Source organism: Narcine bancroftii, chromosome 4 (genome assembly GCF_036971445.1).
Source record: "Narcine bancroftii isolate sNarBan1 chromosome 4, sNarBan1.hap1, whole genome shotgun sequence".
NCBI lineage: Eukaryota > Metazoa > Chordata > Chondrichthyes > Torpediniformes > Narcinidae > Narcine > Narcine bancroftii.
The window spans coordinates 208,772,642-208,793,512 of NC_091472.1; the positions used below are offsets into that span (position 1 = coordinate 208,772,642).

General features: G+C 46.2%; 1 pseudogene; it reads right to left on the reverse strand.

The window, feature by feature from the left end:
* LOC138761560 (zinc finger protein 721-like) overlaps positions 1 to 2,144 on the reverse strand; it is a 69,631-nt pseudogene extending 67,487 nt beyond the window's left edge.
* Positions 2,145 to 20,871: the final 18,727 nt, after the last annotated feature.

Below are 20,871 nucleotides of genomic sequence, written 5' to 3' on the forward strand. Positions count from 1 at the left end.
ATACACGCAAGGATGAGTGAAAAAGTTCCACTTTTTGAGCGATGAAGAAAAAAAAGCACTTTCAGGGCATTCAGAATCAGAAACAATAGCACAGACAAAGCATCACTGACCATCATCACCAATAAAAGAGTTGCCATCCACATAGACGGCTAAGTCAGTCACACAGGAGAAACTGAAGAGGAACCAAAAGATGAAGCTGCGAATGCAGGGAAAGCAGCAGATATAAAGCAGGAAAAACCACAAGGACATCGTGGAGATTGGGCAATTCAATTATCACCAGTCTGTTCCAAACCCCATCCCTCAAAAAACACTGACCAGTAAGCCAGCAATGGGGTTGAGATCCCACGGTGATTTTTCCTGCTAGCATGGACTGGTCCTTCCTTTCTTGCACTTTTTTCTGAGCCTAGTTAGTCAGCACTGCACTTAATCTTATCTCTGTGTCTGTACCATCGTCACATATTTTCTCTGGATTGTCCAGGCTGCCTCGTCAAAATTCTCCGGACCCGAATCTGTACCTTCTCCTCTTTAATAACTGCCTTAATCTTAATCATTATGATGTCGCTGGCCAGTCATCCCCACTCAGTCCAATTCCCCTGTGATAGTACAGATCTATCACCAATGTATATAGTGTATATAGTTACAGTATCGTCACTGTGCTTACAACGATTGGCTGAGAGCTTAGCCACGCCTATTGTCTGGGCCTTAAAGGGATGTGTCCCTAGCCAGGTCGGATCATTCCAGACTGGTCAGCCACCTGTGAAGAGCTCCTGTCTTTTGCTAATAAAAGTCTTGGTTTGGATCAACAAGTCTTTGATTCTTTCAACGAGCTCTACATCCCCCAATAGACTGAGTCTTGACTCACTGTCCAATTCCCCATCCCCAATGGACTGAATCCCCTGACTCACTGTCTAATTCCCCACCCCCAATAGTCTGAATCCCCTGACTCACTGTCCAATTCCCCACCCCCCCCTCCAATAGACTGAATCCCCTGACTCACTGTCCAATTCTCCACCCCCCAAAAGACTGAATCCCCTGACTCTCTGTCCAATTCCCCACCCCCAATAGACTGAATTCCCTGACATGCTGGCCAATTCCCCACTCCTCAATAGACTGAATTCAACCAGACTCGCAGCCCAATCCTTCCCACTAATAATAGATGGAGTCAAGCAGCTCACGGGCCAATTCCCAAATAAAACGAGTTAATTTCAATTGACTGAGTATCCAAACATGCTGCCTAATTAAAGCACACTAACCTCAAGTCACAGCATGAAAACAGCCACCAGATGCTAAGGTACTATAAAGGAGCAAATTGTTGCTTACAAATTCACAGAAATTATAGTTTCTGGAACATTCGATGGGACTGCTCCCTTTAAGTGGAAACAGGTATTCCGGAACATTCTCTCAGAACTTCACCAATAACGAGCTCCTTATCAGCTCTCAAGCTGCAGAACAATAAAGAATTGTAGTCCACAAATGCAGCCTCCCCTTTTCTCTTCCGGAGCCCATTTTCAACTGACCTGCAAAAATCTCCTTTGTCCATGGGGTGACATGTGGACAACTCCTGGCAGTGATCCTTGTCCCCATTCTTAGTGAGATCCTGTCCAAACCCACACACCTTACACAGTGAACATGATGTAGCATGGAGGGGAGAGTAGAGGGGCCGGGTTCCCTGTAAACCCCTGTCCTGAGCCCCCGGCCATTTCCCGGTGTTGGGAACGGGGACAGAAACCCATGAAGCTGCTCCAATGGGGACCATCTGGCTCAGACACCTCAATTCCCGTCAAAACCACACAGATGATCAGCTGCAACTAATACCAGCTGCTCCGATCGCTGATGCAGATCAATGGGTGAAATAGAGACGCAACTTCACAAAAGAAACCAACTTACAGACGAGACCTTCCTCACACAAATAGCGTTGAATAGTCCCAACATTGCGGCCTTAACACGTGATCCCAACTGGCCCAGATGAATCCTCCCCCTGCACTGTACATACCGCTGGCGGTCAGCAGGTGGTGGTGGGAACCACAGGTGAGAACCCTCGTACATGACGTCCCCTTGTTCCTACGCGTCCATGACGTCACCATGACCTTTCCGCGTCCATGACAGCCCCTTGTCTCTGCCCGCCCAAGACGACCCCGTGTTCCCTCCCCTCCTTGACGTCCCCTTGTCCCCGCCCCGTCCATGATGTCTCCGTTACCCCGCCCCATCCATGACGTCCCCGCCCTGTCCATGACGTTCACGTGTCCCCAACCCGTCTATGAAGACACTTTGTCCCCACCCTGTCCATGACGTCCCCCTGTCCCTGCCCCGTCCATGACGTCCTCGTATGCCCGCCTGTCCATCGCGTCCCGTGCCCCCGCCCCATCCCTCACGTCCCTGTTCCACGATGTCCCAGTGTCAACGCCCTGTCCATCACATCTGTTGTCCCCACCTCATCCACGATGTCCCCGTGTCCCTGCCCCATCCATGACATCCCGTGTCCTCACCACGTCCATGAAGACCCCTTGTCCACGCCCTGTCCATCACTTCCCCATGTCTGGGCCCCATCCATGATGACCCCTTGTCCCCACCCTATTCATGACATCCCCTGCCCCGTCTATCATGTCCGTTGTCCTCTCCCATCCATGACATCTCCCTTTTCTCCACCATCTCCATGATGTCCTTTACCCGCCCCATGCATGACATTCCCCCTGTCCCTGCCCCGTCCATGAAGACACTTTGTCCCCACCCTGTCCATGATGTCCCTAAGTCTCCACCCCATCCACGACGTCCTCGTATGCCCACCCGTCCATCACGTCCCATGTCCCCGCCCCATCCATCATGTCCCTGTATTCCCACCACGTCCACGACGTCCCCGCCCTGTCCATCACGTCTGTTGTCCCCACCTCATCCATGATGACCCCACGTCCCTGCCGCGTCCATGACGTCCCCGTGTCCCTGCCCCAGCCATGACATCCCTGTGTCCCCACCACGTCCATGAGGACCCCTTGTCCCCGCCCTGTCCATCACTTACTCATGTCCCAGCCCCGTCCATGACGACCCCATTCCCCACCCCATCTATGACGTCTCCTTGTCCCTGCCCCGTCCATCACATCCCCACAACCCCACCCCGTCCATGATGTCCTTTGTCCCTGCCCCATCCATGACGTCCACTTATCTCTGTCCCATTCATGATGACCCCTTGTCCCCACCCCATCCGTGGACTCCTTGTCCCTGCCCCATCCATGGACTCCTTGTCCCCGCCCCATCCATGACGTTCCCTTGTCCCTTCCCTGTCCATGACATTCCTGTGTCTCTGCCACATCCATGATTCCCCCGTGTCCCTGCCCCATCCATGACATCCCCATGTCCCTGCCATGTCCATGACATCACCGTGTCCCTGCCCCATCCATGACATCCCCAAGTCCTGTCCTCTCCCCTCAGAGACCGACCAAAGCACAGGCGGTGACCCAGGAGATAAAGGAAACATGTGTGGACTGTGGAGGGGGGGGTGCAGACGGCCCGTGAGGAGCAGCTGAGGAGGCGGAGATGGCAGCACGGGAGGCTGGTAGAGGTGAGCGGTGAGGAGAGATGTTTCAAGACCCCACGAGAAATGCAGAACCAGGCCTCACCCCTGCGGGCGGTGATGACTCTCAAGGCATCTTCCGCACGACAGCCCAGGCTCCCACTGCCCTGGGACAAACTCCCTTCCGACAGCACTACCCTCCTGCTCCCCATGGCCAAGATCATTCTCCGCACCGCAACACAATGACTTCATGCTGCACTCAAGATGGGGCATTTCCACCACCTCCTTCCTTCCCCTTCCTCCAACTGCTGGAGCCACCTGATTTTTGCACATGGTTATTGGGGATTGGTTGATTTATACAGTTGGAAATAGTTGCACGCAGTTGAATTCAATCTTTTTGTTTTCATTTAGTCTCCTGTTCACTACAATTCTCTGACAAGGACAGTGGACATTTACCAAAAGGTGTTATTACCAACTTGAACTGCTCACAGAAGGGACATCATTGCTTCACAGGTCACCTGGTGACTGTGTTATTGTGCATCCTGATCAGGCTCCTCAGGGAGATCAGGTATATCAGTGTTCCTATCTGGTAAGAAATGTTCCTTGTTGATCTCACATATATTCTGTATAACACGACAGCCAGCAACATTTGATGCAAAAGTGGTACAAATATCAAGTCACTTGGCGTGGGGCAGAAGTCCCATTGGCCTTAAAGGGGCAAGCGCAAAATTCAAATAAACAGTTCAACTGAAACCCCCCATCGAGTTCAGTGGTGTGTTTCTGTGTGTGTAGCAGCTGTTACAATACCTTTATTGAAGAAAATTAAAGAAGATTTAATCAGATGGAAGGATTTGCTAATTCCTTTATAGGAAGGATGCAATACCTAGCATACAATACCGATTTCAATCATTACCAATTTTTGTACCAACAGTGTTTTTCAAGATTTAAATAAAAGTGTAAGATTTATTTGGTGAGTGAAAATGTCTAGGATGGCATTGGAAAAATTACCATGGAAATATGACCAGGGGGATTATAAATGCCTAATTTTAAAAATTACGATAAAGCAGCTCAACTTAGATTTTTGTCCTCTTGCTACCAGACTGATGAAAAGACAGTGTGGGTATAAATTGAAACGAGGAAAGTAGGTGAAGCTCATTCTGAGCTTATTTTGTCTAAGTGACATGAAGGATTGTTGAGAGGGCAAATAGATGCACCAATTTTGAAACAGACTTAAAGTATGGAATGGAATCCATGTAGAAAGAGGAATGAAGAATGATCAGTTGGGTAGAATGTTATTAAAGCAAAATCCCTTAATTCCTTTTATGGATAATAATGTTTATGTTGACATTTGGTACAATTGTGGAATAAAAAGGATAAAGGATTGTTTTTTGTGTTCTGTTTTACTGACTTTTGACCAATTGAAAGATAAGTATAATATACCAAATAATACCATTTTCTCTTATTATCAGCTTAAATTATATTTAAAAAGAAAGATTACCTGAACTAATTCAATTTGAATATTTAACAACTGATGCATTTATCAAAAGATTTATTCCTAATATGTATATAAAATTGCAAGAGATGATGCAGAAAAAGGATTTATTTAAATCTAAATTGAGATGGGAGATTTAAATATACAAATTCAAGAAGTATGGTCAATATTATGTTGTGAAAGTATAACTAATACAATTAATGTTAGATATCAAATGGTATAATTTAATTTTTGACATCAATTATACTAACTCCACGTAAATTACATGGAATTAATTCAACTTGTTAGATGTAAAAAAAGAAGGAATTTTTCCCCATGCAGTTTGGCAATATGAAAAAGTTAGAAAATTTTGGGACAAGTTATGAAGATGCAAGTTTTGAAAGATCCCAAAATATTTTTATTAGGAGATATTTTTGATTTGAAGTTAGCTATTTATCAGAATTTTTTAAGTGTAGCAAGAGCAAAGAAATGAATAGTTGTAATGTGGAAATTAGACAATAATGTGGGATTGAATAAATGGTAAACAAAATTATTAAATTGTAGACCATTAGAAAAAATAATGTAATTTATGGAATCAACTACAGGTACACAATCCTTTATCTGGAATTCAGTGTGTTCTGAATTATGGATTTTTCTGGATTTCAGAAAGCCTGATTTAAGCCCACCCGAATTGTGCTGCCATATGCACCCCACCCCCTTCCAGTCACGCTGCCATCTCCCCCACCCTCGCCTGCCTGACTTAAACTACTAGTCTCTCGCCCACGCGGCTCGTGCTACCATTCTCTCCTCACTTGCCGGATTTTGGAGCTTTCCGGAATTTGAATATCTGGATAAATGATTGTGTACCTGTAAAATAATTTGATAAGATTTAGAAACCTTTTTTTTTGCTCTGACTTCATCTACAACTTCCACCATTCCTGCTCTAACTCACCTTAGTTAATTTAAGGTTCATGATCATTATGTAAATCTGAAATTTAACTAATCAAGAGGTTATATGATTACCAGGCAGGCTTTCTTTTCTTTTTTTAAAATTTTTCTTACTTTTTTGGGGAGGGAGGGAGGGGCACCGTTGTTTTTCATTATTCATTATGTGGATCCAGAAAGAGGTTCAATGTTGGAAACTTGCAGTCAGACGTAGTGAGAGGAAACTTCCAGGCAAACCTCCAAGCAAAGCTCGAGGATGCAAACTGCCTCATGGACACGTCTCCTGAAACCCTCTGGGTTCAGCTGAACGGCCATACTGCAATCCACTGAAGAGGTACTGGGCTTCTCCTGCAGGAAAAAGGACTGGTTTGACAAAAACAACCAAGAAATCCAGGAGCTGCTGGCAAAGAAGCGATCTGCCCACCAGGCTCACCTTGAAAAGCCTTCCTGGCCAGAGAAAAAACGAGCCTTCCGTCTCGCATGCAGCCACCTTCAGAGCAAACTCCGGGAGATCCAAAACGAACCCAGCTTAGCGCCAACATTGGCGACTTCAGGGGTTTTTATGAGACACTAAAGGCTGTGTACGGCCCCTCATCCCAAGTCCAAAGCCCCCTGTGCAGCTCAGATGGTGAAGTCCTCCTCAGCGACAAGATCTCCATCCTCAACCGATGGTCAGAAAACTTCCAATCTCTTTTCAGTGCCAACCGCTCAGTCCAAGAATCCGCCCTGCTCCCGCTCCCTCAACAACCCTTGAGTCTAGAGCTGGATGAGGTCCTTACCTGGGAAGAGACATATAAGGCAATTGAACATCTGAAAAGTGGCAAAGCAGCAGGTATGGATTGAATTCCCCCCCCCCCCCCCCCCCCACCACCCCTGCAGATGTCTGGAAGGCTGGCGGCAAAGCTCTGCATACCAAACTGCATGAGTTTTTCATGCTCTGCTGGGACCAAGGAAAGCTGCCTCAGGACCTTCGTGATGCCATCATCATCACCCTGTACAAAAACAAAGGCGAGAAATCAGACTGCTCAAACTACAGGGGAATCACGCTGCTCTCCATTGCAGGCAAAATCTTCGCTAGGATTCTCCTTAATGGACTAATGCCTAGTGTCGCCGAAAATGTCCTCTCAGAATCATAGTGTGGCTTTGGCGCAAACAGAGGAACTACTGACATGGTCTTTGCCCTCAGACAGCTCCAAGAAAAGCGCAGAGAACAAAACAAAGGACTCTCCTCTATTAATGCAAATGAAAAATACAATTTCCAAAAAAAGGATGGACTCATGGAGCCATGTTTCTGTAATGACCAGAGCACAGCAACCCTGCAGTTCTTTCTGGAGCGGCTGCAGCCTCAGCTTATCCACCTTCTCCAGCGATCCAACATTTGCAAGAGAGCGAGTGTAAAGAGGCTGAAGTCACCACTCCATCTGCCCTGCTTCTGCCTTCTCCTACAGCCCTTCTGACGGCCTCCTGTGGTCTCTAAAGGCCACCCTCGGATCTCCAGTGATCCGCTCGCGGTTCGCTGCGTTCTCACTAGACGCTTTCAGATGGCCACAATACCTGACTGTAAAGCCGCACATTATACTCCTGTGCAGTTGTCGGGTGGCCATCTGAAACCGGAAAAGCCGGTCAGGAGGTCTACTTACTTAACCATCCTTCAGGAGGTATAATTTCCTGCTTCGAGTATCGGTCTGTGGCAGCTTAAAGGATCCCGGGGTGCCGGGGATGGGATGATGACGTTGCGGAGACGTCGTCAGCCATTGACTTGAAACCGGCAGTGGGAGTTAAAGTATCGCCCAAATATATTTTAAATATCAAATTAGTTTAAAGTCAAGCGGGAAATGCTATGACGTCAGAACCAGCTCTATGAGTTATCTAATTGCGAGCCCGATCTCTCTCTCTCTCTTTTACCCACCCGCCAACCCCTCCTCTTCTCCCCTGCTCCTCATTTTATATTGCAGATGGTTGTGGTGATGGCTTGGAATATGCGGTGTGCGCTGCGCTGTTAGACAGAATCAGACACACACAAGGTAAAGACTGAACAGGCTTTAATCCACAGAGCCAGGCTTGCTGTGGCTGCAGCAACTCAGTGTGAGGCCTCGGGAAGCCACACCCGACCGGGTGGGGCTTGATCCATTCAGGCCGACTGATTGGCAGGCGGCCAGGTGTTGTCCTGTCCACTTACACTCCTGCAGGTACAGAGGTTGCCCCCTGCAGTAGGCCGGTGGTGTACCATCACAAGGTGCCCTCTCCATTTCACTGCAGCACGCCGACAAGATTGCTGACCGGTGACATGCTCGATTTGGCTTCTCCCTATTTTCAGCGCGATATGCCTGGAACTGACAAGAGTGCCTGAAGCAGCGACCGGGGTCTGGGGAGGGAGGCAAATGGTGCAGGTGAGGTGCCAGGAGGTTGGGGAGGGAGGAGAAGGGATATGGTGCAGGTGCCTGGAAGTCGGGACTGGAGGGGGCAGATAGTGCCCGGGGTGGGAGTATGAACGTGACAGGGGCGATGCTTTACCTTGTGGCAGCCGATAGCTTTCCATTGTCTTTATTTATCCCCGTGGGAATGTCTCGCTGTCTCTGACACGTTTCTCTCCCTCGCTGTCCCTGTCTTCCTTGATTCTTGTCCTTCCCTCTCTTTATCCCTTTTTTCCCAGCGTCCACTTGGGTTGTGAAACTCCATCACATTCTCCCCTCCCCTCCTTCCCCGGCTTCTCTCCTTTGCTCTTCTTCGCTCGCCTCTTTCTCTCGTTTCCTCGTCATCCGGTCGCGTAATCTCAGACCCAGTATGCGTATTTGTCTTTCTGTCTCTGTCCCTTCGCCCCCAGCATCCATTCCTCTCTGTCCCTTCCCCCCTTTTGCTTTTCTGCCCGTCTGAGTCTGCCGTGTAATTGCGCTTCAAGTCATGACGGTCTCCCTGTCCGTCATTCGCCCCTTCCTTCTCCTCAATCTTCTCCATTCCAGCCCTTCTGAGAGTTAGTGCACGTCCTTTTGAGTTGCTCCTCTCAGGGTCAAACTCCACATCGCAAACCTCTACTCTCCTTGTTTCCTTCTATTTTACTTTAGCTGATCTTTTTAATCACGTCCCCTCTTTCTCTCTCACCCTCCGCCAGTTCTTTTACTTGTGTTTACTGAAACAAACAGAAGTGTTAAGGAATAAAATGCTCTCTTCTTGCTAAGTAATGAGGTAATAAATAGGAAGGCTTTGGCACCGGGGAGGATCTGAAGCCATGATATCTGCGTGACTGATGGTAGCCAGAGACGGCGAAACAAAATTCTGTCCAGCCAATGTCACACACTCGGGCGTTGTTGCTTCATCGAGCGCTGCAGCTTCCTTGAAGAACTGGGCCCGTTTCCAATACCAGTCCTTCGGGGGTTTATTTCGTCGAATAAATAAATAGAGACGGAGAGAAACTTCAGCCAATCACAGCCATGAATTCTGAGGCCGAGCCGTCAAAACCTGGGGCTCTGACTTCCCCAGAGGTGTTGGGGGCGTGGAGGGGAGCAGGATTTTGAACACTAATTGTGAAGCAGGACAGGTGGACGGGGGTTCATTCACACCCTTTGCCGACCAGGATCATTGGTGAGACGTTCTGATCCTCTGCTCGTCTGAGGATTGTGTACTGTGTGGCAGCGCACATCCTCATGGCGAACGAACCGGCCTCGCATGTAACGCCACGAGGAGGAGCAGCCATGCTCTGGCACTGTCAAGGTTTTCTCCCTGCCTCAAGTCTCTTGCCCAGCGTGCAACTGGGGCAGCGATTATGATGTCACAATGCACCAAGTGGCTGAGCTCATGCTGCCCTTAAAAGGGGCACGCGCTGAATTTGAATAAAAACAGTCGTTATCGATCTCTGGTGTGGTGTCTGTGTTTTCTCCAGATGCTCCAAGTGCCACAGTGGTGACCCCGACAGGCCCAGACATCTATCTGGACCCAGTTAATGATGGACACAGCCAAGGTAAACGCTGTAGCCCTCAAGCTTCCCCCTTTCTGGCCCCATCGCCCACGCAAGTGGTTCGGGCAGGTGAAGGCACAATTATACCTGCGTAACATCTCAGCCGAAGCCACAAAATTCTACCATGTCCTGGACATGCTGGATCAGGAGACGGTGGCGAGGGTCAATGATGTCATCCATTGACCATCAGCAGTGGGCAAGTAAACCACCCTCAAAAACCTGCTCCTGGGGAAGTTTGGCCTTACTCCCCAGCAGCGTGCTTCCAGGCTCTTACACCTGGACGGGTTCGGGGACCGCAGCCCCTCACCCCTCATGGATAAGATGCTGGCTCTGGCAGAGGATCATGAGCTGTGTTTCCTCTTCCGTCAGATTTTTCTGGAACAAATGCCAGAAAATATCTGGCTACATCAGTCGAAAGAAGATTTCACTGAGCCCCATAAGGCTGCAGCCCAGGCAGATGCCCTCTGGCGCACAAAGCAGGAAAACAAGGTGGCCCTCAGCCAGGCTTCCAAACCAGAGCCCGATTGACCACAGGATGCCCCCAAGCACAAGCCAGAGGAAACCCAGTCAACATGGTGCTTTTACCATCAGCGCTGGGAAGCAGAAGCCCGCAAGTGCCGCCAACCCTGCAATTGGCCAGGCCAACCGCTGTTGATGGCTGCGACGGATGGCCACGTGAACAGCCTCCTTTACGTGACAAATGTATCCACAGGGTACTGGTTCCTGATGGACACAGGGGCTGAGCTGAGTGCCCACCCCCCGACAGCACTGGAGACTCATTCATGGGCCTCCGGTCCAATCCTGCGGACTGCCAATGGCTCCACAATCAAGACCTATTGCACCTGTAGGGCGCAAATATAGATCGGGGAAGAAAAGTTCACATGGAAGTTCATGCTGGCCTTGGTGGGCACCGTGCTGTTGGGGGCTGACTTCTTGAGGGCTCACAGCCTGTTGGTGATTGTGAGGGGCAGGAAGTTGCTCAACGCCTGCACTTTTCACTCAGTGTGGTTGGGCACGGCGGATGATAACAGTCCAAGAATTGCCACAGTAGCCACTGCCAGGTACGAGTATGCCAAGATCCTCAGTGAGTTTCCTGCCATCTTGGAGCCACATTTCGTCATTGCCTTCTTCCAACACGGAGTCTTCCACCACATCTCCACACAAGGCCCCCCATTGCATGCCAGAGCTAGACAGCTGCCACCAGAGAAACTGAAGCAGGCGAAGGAGGAATTCTCCAGGCTCCAGTAGTTGGGCATCGTCTGGCGTTCAGACAGTGCCTGAGCGGCGCCCCTGCACATGGTCCCGAAGTCAACTGGTGGTTGGAGGCCCTGCCGAGACTACAGGAGGTTGAACGATGCCACAACTCCAGACATGTCCCCCATATCCAGGACTTCGTGGTCAACCTTCATGGCGTGCGGTTCTTTTCTAAAAGTTGATCTGGTGCGGGGAACCACCAGATCCCGGTTCACCCTGATGACATTGGAAAGATTGCCATTATCACCCCTTTTGGCTTATTCGTTCCTCTGGATCCCGTTTGGTTTGAAGAATGCGATCCAGACATTCCAGAGCCTCATGGACACAGTGGGTAGGGATTTGGACTTTGTCTTTATCTACCTAGATGACATCCTGGTAGCCAGTCACAGCCGTGAAGAACACAAGGCACATCTCCGTACCCTGTTTGCCCATCTGGCAGATTTCAGCCTCATGGTCAACAAGGCCAAATGCCAGTTTGGGAAACAATCATTGCAGTTCCTGGGGCACGCCATCTCAGCGTCTGAGCCAGCTCCAGCACCGGAGAAAGTGGCAGCCATTCAGCGTTTCCGCAAATGCCCTTAAAGGCCTACAAGAATTTGTGGGGATGGTAAATTTCTACCATAGATTTATCCCCAACACCGCCTGCACCATGCGCCCTCTGTTCGCGCTGATCACAGCAAAAGAGAAGACCCCGGCCTGGTCGGAGGAGGTGGATGAGGCCTTTGTTGTGATGAAACAGGCCCTCGCCGAGGCAACGCTACTGGTACACACATGGCACTCTCGATCGATGCTTCCACTATGGCAGTGGCACCCGCTGGCCTTCAGTAAACAGTTGCGGCCACCAGAACTTAAATACAGTGCTTTTGACCGGGAGCTCCTGGTGCTGTACCTGGCCATCTGCCACTTTTGTTATTTCTTGGAGGGCAGAACTTTTACTATTTTTACTGATCACAAGCCCCTCACCCAAGCACTGGCTATGGCCAAGGTCCCGTGGTCAGCCAGGCAGCAGCGCCACCTTTCCTATGTGTCCGAATACACCACAGACATCCAGCACAGGGCAGGCAAGGACAATGTGATCATGGACGCTCTCTCCTGCCCGGCCATCAACACATTAGCTCCCGGCCTAGACTACGCGCGACAGCACGACGCTGAAACACAAGCTCTCCAGACTGCCATCTTGGGACTGAACCTTGAGGATATCCGGCTTCCTGACTCCGCCCAGCCACTGCTGTGCGACACCTCCACTGGCTCACTGTGCCCGGTAGTTCCACAGGAGTGGAGGGCAAGGGTTGTCAGCTCCATCCACGATCTCGCCCACCCCTCAGTAAAGGCAACTATGAGGATGGTGGCGCAATGATTCGTCTGGCATGGACTCAAGAAAGAGGTGGCGGCGGGGAGGAGTCACGTGATGGAGTAGTGGCCGGTCAGGGAACTCCAGCTCTCTCTGGGAAAAGTTTTTAAAAAAAACACAGAAAACACAAAAATTAAAATAAAGTGAAAGTAAAGGTGGGAAGAAAATGGCAGCGAAGAAAGAAAAGTCGAAAGCAATGGGAAGAAGAGAAGAAAAGACATCGGAAGAAGAAGGTGAAGGCCGTACTTGTCCAAGGAGGCCCACCGCGGAGAGAGAAGCCCGCTCCCTCAGGTCATTCGAAGTCCTGAGCTCGGGACTACAAAAATGGCTCGCGGAGCCCAGCAAAAGTGCGCAACCGTGCATGACAAAAAAAACACTGACGGGAGGGGGGACCAGCTGAGGAGTCGATCTCCACAGCTGAGAATGACAGCTACAACACAACAACAAGAAGAGAACATAGAAAATAATGAGAACAAGAAAGAAGAGAGTAAAAAGAAATCAAGGAAATAACAGATGACCAACCCAGAGGAGGAAGAAGAAGAAGAACAAAGAGAAATGGAAGAAGAAGGGAAGGGCAAGACAATGGATATTTTTTTTTAAAGAATATATGGAATCAGTAAAAGAATGGCAGTCACAAGAATTTAGTGAAATAAAAAGAAGAATTAAAAGTACAGAAGAAAAAATGAATAGATTAGAGATGGTCATGCCAGATATAGGAAAAAGAGTGGACAAGGTGGAAGAACGAGAAACAGCCGTAGAAATGGAAGTAGAGGACTTAAAAAAGAAATTAGAAGAATCTAATAAAAAAGTTAAAGAAACACAGGAGCTGTTATCTCAGAAGATAGATATAATGGAAAATTATAATAGAAGAAATAATATAAAGATAGTGGGCCTTAAGGAAGATGAAGAAGGCAAGAATATGAGAGAATTTATAAAAGATTGGATCCCCAGGGTCCGAGGAAGACCAGAATTACAGGAAGAAATGGAAATAGAAAGGGGACATAGAACATTAGCCCCTAAACCACAGCCACAACAAAAACCAAGATCCATTTCAGCAAAATTCCTAAGATATACAACAAGAGAAAATATATTGGAGAAAGCAATGAAGAAAATAAGAGAAGACAAAAAGCCACTGGAATACAAAGGTCAAAAATTTTTTTTCTATCCAGACATAAGTTTTGAACTCCTGAAGAAGAAAAAGGAGTTTAATACAGCAAAAGCGATCCTATGGAAAAAAAGGATATAAATTTATGCTAAAGTACCCAGCGGTACTTAAAATAGTTATTCCAGGGCAGCAGAACAGACTATTCTCGGATCTGGAGGAAGCACAAAAATTTCCAGAACAACTACAAAACAGACAGAGAGATGAAGACATGTAACGAGAGCAAAAATGACCACGAACTATATGTATGTGTGTATATATATATGTGTGTGTGTGTGTGTGTGTGTGTGTGTGTGTGTGTGTGTGTATATGTGTGTGTGTGTGTGTATATATATATATATGTGTATATGAGTGTATCCGTATTTAAAAGAAAATATATAGAGTATAGATAAGAATTAATAAGGGAAAGAAAGGGAAGAGAGGAAGTAAGGAGGGAATTAAGAGAGTGACCTTTGTATTTTATATGAAAATTAAAATCTTTTCTGGGGGGGCTGGGTGGGGAGGAGTTACGGTCACTGCAAAATCAGTTGACGCTTGCGAGTGAATTCGCAAATCCAAATGGAGAGGGGAGATGTGGTTGCCCGACAAGGGATAAAGGGCAACTCAGGAAGGGGAGAGGATAGTGGGGTTAAAGAAATTTTAGATAGGAGAATAAGGGAAATGTTTGATGTTTTAGAAATGTTGTCTTATAAAGTGTTCAAAACAAGAAAGCAGAAATGGATAAGAAGGAAAGGTGATGATGAGGAAACGGAAAGGAAAGATAAACAAAGTATGAAATGGCTATGTTGAACTATATGACTTTAAATATTAACTGAATACATAACCAAATCAAAAGGAAGAAACTGCTAAATTTACTGAAAAAAGAAAAAAATTGATATAGCATTCGTGCAAAAAACACATTTAACTGAAATGGAGCACAAGAAATTAAAGAGAGATTGGATAGGACATGTAACAGCAGCGTCATATAATTCAAAAGCTAGAGGAGTAGCTATATTAATCAGTAAAAATGTACCAATTAAAATAGAAGAGGAAATAATAGATCCAGCAGGGAGATATGTAATGATAAAATGTCAGATATATTCAGAGTTTTGGAATTTACTCAATGTATATTCACCTGTCGAAGAAGATCAAAAATTTATGCAAGATATTTTTTTGAAGATAGCAGACACGCAAGGGAACATACTAATAGGAGGGGATTTCAACCTTAATTTGGATTCAAACATGGATAAAACTGGGAAAAAAATTAACAGAAAGAACAAAGTAACCAAATTTATAATTAAATCGATGGAAGAAATGCAACTTTTGGATATATGGAGGAAACAACACCCAAAGGAAAAGGAATATTCATATTACTCGGGTAGACATAAAACATACTCAAGAATAGACCTATTCCTGTTATCAGCTCGCATGCAAGACAGAGTAAGAAAAACAGAATATAAAGCTAGAATATTATCGGACCATTCACCCTTAATATTGACAATAAAGTTAGAGGACATCCCTCCAAGAATGTATAGATGGAGATTAAACTCCATGCTACTTAAAAGGCAGGATTTTAGAGAATTAATTGAAAGACAAATTAAAATGTACTTTGAAACAAATACGGAATCAGTGAAAGATAATTTTATACTATGGGATGCAATGAAAGCTTTAATCAGAGGGCAAATAATAAGTTATGTAACCAAGATGAAGAAGGACTACAATCAGGAAACAGAGCAGTTGGAAAGGGAAATAGCAAATATAGAAAAAGAATTAGCAATGAAGGAAGACACAATTAAAAGAAGAGAATTGGCAGATAAAAAAATAAAATATGAAACACTACAAACATATAAGGTGGAGAAGAACATAATGAAGACAAAACAAAAATATTATGAACTAGGAGAAAAAATGCACAAAATTCTAGCATGGTAGCTTAAGACAGAACAAACTAAAAAAATGGTATTGGCATCAAGGAAAAAAGACAAACAAATCACATATAATCCAATGGAGATTAATGAAAACTTCAGAGAATTCTACGAACAATTATACCAAACTGAAAACGAAGGGAAAGAAGACAAAATAGTTGAATTTTTAACTAAAATTGAACTACCAAAATTACAAATAGAGGAACAAAATAAATTAACAGAACCATTTGAAATAGTAGAAATACAAGAGATAATAAAAAAACTACCAAATAATAAAACACCAGGAGAGGATGGATTCTCAATAGAATTCTATAAAACATTTAAAGATTTATTAATTCCTCCCCTCCTGGAAGTAATCAACCAGATTGATAAAACACAAAGCTTACTAGATTCATGCAAAACAGCAATAATTACAGTAATACCAAAGACAGGGAAAGATCCACTCGCATCAGCGTCATATAGACCAATATCTTTACTTAACACAGATTATAAGATAATAGCTAAACTATTAGCAAACAATTAGCCGACTATGTACCAAGAATAGTAAATCTAGACCAAACTGGATTTATTAAAAAAAGACGAACAACAGACAATATTTGTAAATTTATTAACTTAATTCATGCAGTAGAAGAAAATAAAGCTCCAACAGTAGCGGTTGCTTTAGACGCAGAGAAGGCCTTTGACAGAGTAGAATGGAATTATTTATTCAAAGTACTACAGAAATTCAGTTTACCAGAGAAATATATTAATTGGATTAAAGCATTATATAAGGAGCCATTGGCAAAAGTGACAGTAAATGGATATATATCAAAACAATTTAACTTAAGCAGATCAACAAGGCAGGGATGCCCACTATCGCCCTTATTGTTCGTGTTAGCCATAGAACCACTAGCAGAATTGATGAGAACAGAAAATAAAAGGGATAAAAATAAAAGACAAGGAATATAAAATCAGTTTATTTGCAGATGACGTTATAGTATACTTAACAGAACCAGAAATATCAATAAAAGAATTACATAAGAAATTGAAGGAATATGGAGAAGTGTCGGGATACAAGATTAACGCAAATAAAAGTGCAACAATGCGAATGAATATTGCGGATTTCTCAAAATTTAAGAAAGAATCACCATTCAGATGGCAAATGCAAGATAACGATACCTAGGTATACAAATAAATAAAAACCTCGGCCATCTATATAAACTCAATTATTATCCACTAATGAAAAAATTACAAGACGACTTAGAGCATTGGAAAGACTTCCACTAACACTAATAGGAAGGATAAACTGTATTAAAATGAACATTTTCCCAAGGAAAATCCCTATTTCAGGCATTGCCAATACACTTGACAGAGAAATTCTTCAAGGAGTTAAAGAAAATAATAAGGAAATTCTTATGGAAAGGGGGGAAACCGAGGATAGCACTAGATAAATTAACAGAATGGTATAAACAAGGAGGCTTACAACTGCCAAACTTTAAAAATTATTATAGAGCCGCACAATTAAGATACCTATCAGATTTTTATCAAACAAGGGAAAAGCCAGATTGGACTAGATTAGAACTAGATAAAATAGGGGAGAAGATACCCAAACATATATTATATAAATGGGATGAAAAATTGGTACAACGTAGGAATTCTCCAGTATTACATCATCTGCTCAATATTTGGAAGAAGATTCATGTAGAAAGGAATAAAACAAATTACCAACTACCAAAACTAATACTGACGCAAAATCAGCTAATCCCTTTTACAATAGATAACCTTTCCTTTAGAGAATGGGAGAAAAAAGGGATCAAAAGAATAGAAAATTGCTTTTCAGGAAATAAATTATTATCCTTTGAACAAATGAAGGATAAACATAATATTACTCACGATACAGTGTTGGCATACTACCAACTGAAATCCTACTTGAAGGAAAAATTGGGAAGCAGTCTGAGATTATCAGAGGGAAGTAATTTTGAATATGTGATTACAGACACAATGATAATCAAAAAATTTATAACAAACATGTATATTAAACTGTAAGAAAAGGAGAATGAGGAAACAAATGGTAAAACTAATCAAAAATGGGAACAAGATTTAAACATAAAGATAAAGAAGGAAACATGGGAGAAGTTATGCTCAGGAACTATGAGAAATACAATAAATACGAGGTTACGTATGATACAATATAACTGGATACATAGGCTATATATTACACCTCAAAAGTTAAATAAATGGGACCCAACAGTATCTGACAGATGTTTTCGCTGTAAAAAGGAAATGGGAACAACAATTCATGCAATCTGGACATGTGAGAATGTGAAAAAATTTTGGGAAGATCTAAACCAAATATTAAATAAAATCACAAAAAGCAATATACCAAAAAACCCAGAGATCTTCCTCCTAAGTAACATAAAAAACAAAGAATTTGGACTTGATTTGGATGGTGCACAAAAAAAGATTTGTTAGGATAGCCCTAGCTGTAGCAAAATAATGTATTATGTCAGCCTGGAAATTAGAAGATAACTTGAGAATACAACAATGGTATATAGAAATGAATAAATGTATTCCATTAGAAAAAATAACATATAATTTAAGAAATAAAATTACAATATTTGAACAAATATGGGATCCATACATGAAACACAATAGAGAAAACCTACCGGGGACATCTACCACCTAAAATGGCAGAAGGAGAAGGGAATGAAAAGAATTGACTCAGTGGAATTTCTTGTTTATTTTTATTGAGTGACAACATTGTTTGACGGGTTTAATGTATCTTAGATTCTGAACTTTAAATGAATGGGAGGGGAGGTAGGGAGGGTGGGATGGGAAGGGGGGGGCGGAGAAAACGACACTGTATATATTTGAAAAGGAAAATGTATGTATCTTGATCAATGTGGTTTATAGTGTGAAAAATTTTTAAAAATTAAAAAAAAAGAAAGGTGGCGGCGCTAGCCCACAACTGCATCAGGTGCCAGGCATCTAAAATTCACAGGCACACGCAGGCCCCTGTTCAACATTTCGACTCAGCAACGAGAAGGTTCCAGCATATCCACGTGGATGTCATGGTCCCTTTGCCAGTGTCCAGGCAGTCACGCTACCTGTTTACTATAGTGGACAGAGCAACGAGATGGCCAGAAGCCAACCCGGTCTGTGAGGCATCAGTGGAGATGTGTGCCAGTGCCCTGGTCAGCCAGTGGATCGCTCGTTTCGGCCCATCACAAGCGACAGAGGCGCTCAGTTTACCTCCGTGCTATGGACTCAGCTGGTGAGGCTTTTGGGGGTAACACTTCACACCATGGCCTACCACCCATAGTCTAACGGGTTGGTAGAGAGGTTCCACGGACACTTGAAGTCCGCTCTGATGGCTAGACTTTCTGACCTGGAGTGGGTAGACGAGTTGCCCTGGGTCTTCCTCGGGATCAGAATGGCGCCCAAGGAGGACCTGCAGGTCTTGTCAGCAGAGATGGTTTATGGCGCGTCACTCTCCCTGCCAGGCGAGTTTTTCGGCCCAGTGGCCGATGCGATGCACAAGGAAGGTGAGTGGCTCGCAGACTTCCGGAAAAGACTGGCTAATCTAACCCCGCCACCCCCATCACACCACTGCACCCAACCATCCCACCGACCCAAAGAACTGGATGTGGTGCATTTTGTATTTGTCCGGTGCCCAAATGAAAGGCCGTACAAGGTTCTCCGGCGGTCGGGTGGGATTTTCATCTTGGATGTGAGGGGAAAGGAAGAAATTTTTACTGTGGACTGCGTAAAAGCCGCTAATTTGGACTTATCCCAGCTGGTGCAGATGGCCGTGCCCGAGCGCTGAGGCCGGCTGGCCGCCAAAGCAGCAGGTCGCATAGCCAGTTCTTGGGGGGGGGGTGTTTGTGTGGCGGCACACATCCACATGGCAAACCGGCCCCATGTGTAATGCCTCGTGGTGGGGGAACCATGGGAAGATGGTGCTGTCAGGGTTTTCTCCCTGCCTCGTCTTCTGCCCAGCGTGCGCCTGGGGCAGCGATTATAATGTTACAATGCACGAGGTGACTAATCTCGTACTGCCCTTAAAAGGGCACGCACTGAATTTGAATAAAAACAGTAGTTAACGATCTCTGGTGTGGTGACTATGTTTTTCTCCAGCTGCTCCAAGTGCCACAACATTTCCTTTCTTTGTACTTCCTGTAGCTTGGCTTAGCGAGGAGGGAGGGAGACCGGCAGCTGGAGTTGGGCAGGCAAGGGGGGGAAGGGAGACTGGCTGCGGGAGTTAGGGGAGCAACGGGGGGGGGGGTGAGGGGGAGAGATCAGCAGCGCGAATCAAGACATGCCTGAGTTGTTTGTCAGGCATGCCTTGACGCACTGTAATTAACGCTGTAATTAGAGCACCTGCCTCCACAACATTCTAAGGTAGTTCGTTCCAGATCACAAGCTCCCCTCTGGGTGGATCCGAAATCCTCGGTTCCCCTCAAACCTCTTCCTCACCCGGAACTAAAGAACTTTAATTGAACGTGGCTGTTATGGGGGAAACTTCCTCACTACCCACTCTGACCGAGCCCCTCACACACATGTCCACCTCAGCCTCCTCCATTCCAAGGAAGACAAAGTCCCCCTTTTCAGTCTCCAACCATCACTGAAAGGCTCCATTCCAGGCAACCACCTGGTGACCCCACTCTATGTCCTGTCCCCTGCAGCCATGACCTTCCTACAGCGGGGCTTGGGTCTTCCACACCCCTCCCTCCAGCTGGGTCCAACCCAACCTTGGACTAGGTTGATGGGGAACCCAGCTCTCAATCTGCTCTCTCCTTATTGTCCATCATTGGGCCCGGACAACCTCCACCCACCTCACCGGGCCCGGATGCCCCCCTCTTCACTCCTCACCAGTCCCGGAACCCCCCCCCACTTCCTCCACCCTGCACCAGGGCCGAACCACCCCCCTCCACACCTCACCGGACCCCCCTCCACCCCTCATCTGGGCCAGAACCCCCCCCCCACCCCTCATCTGGGCCAGACCCCCCCTTCCACCCCTCATCCGGGCCAGACCCCCCCCTCCATCCCTCAACGGACCCGGACCTGCCCCTCCTTCACTCTCACTGGACCTGGACCCCCCTCAACCCTCACTGGGCCTGGACCCCCTCAACCCTCACTGGGCCTGGACACTCCCCTCCACCACTTCCTGGGTCTGGACCCCACCCCCTCCACCCCTCCCCGGGCCTGGATCCGCCCCTCCTCCACCCTTCCCCGGGCCTGGACCCCAGCCCCCCCCCCCACCCTTCCCCGGGCCTGGACCCCAGCCCCCCCACACTTCCACGGGCCTGGACCCCAGGCCCCCCACCCTTCCCCGGGCCTGGATCCCAGCC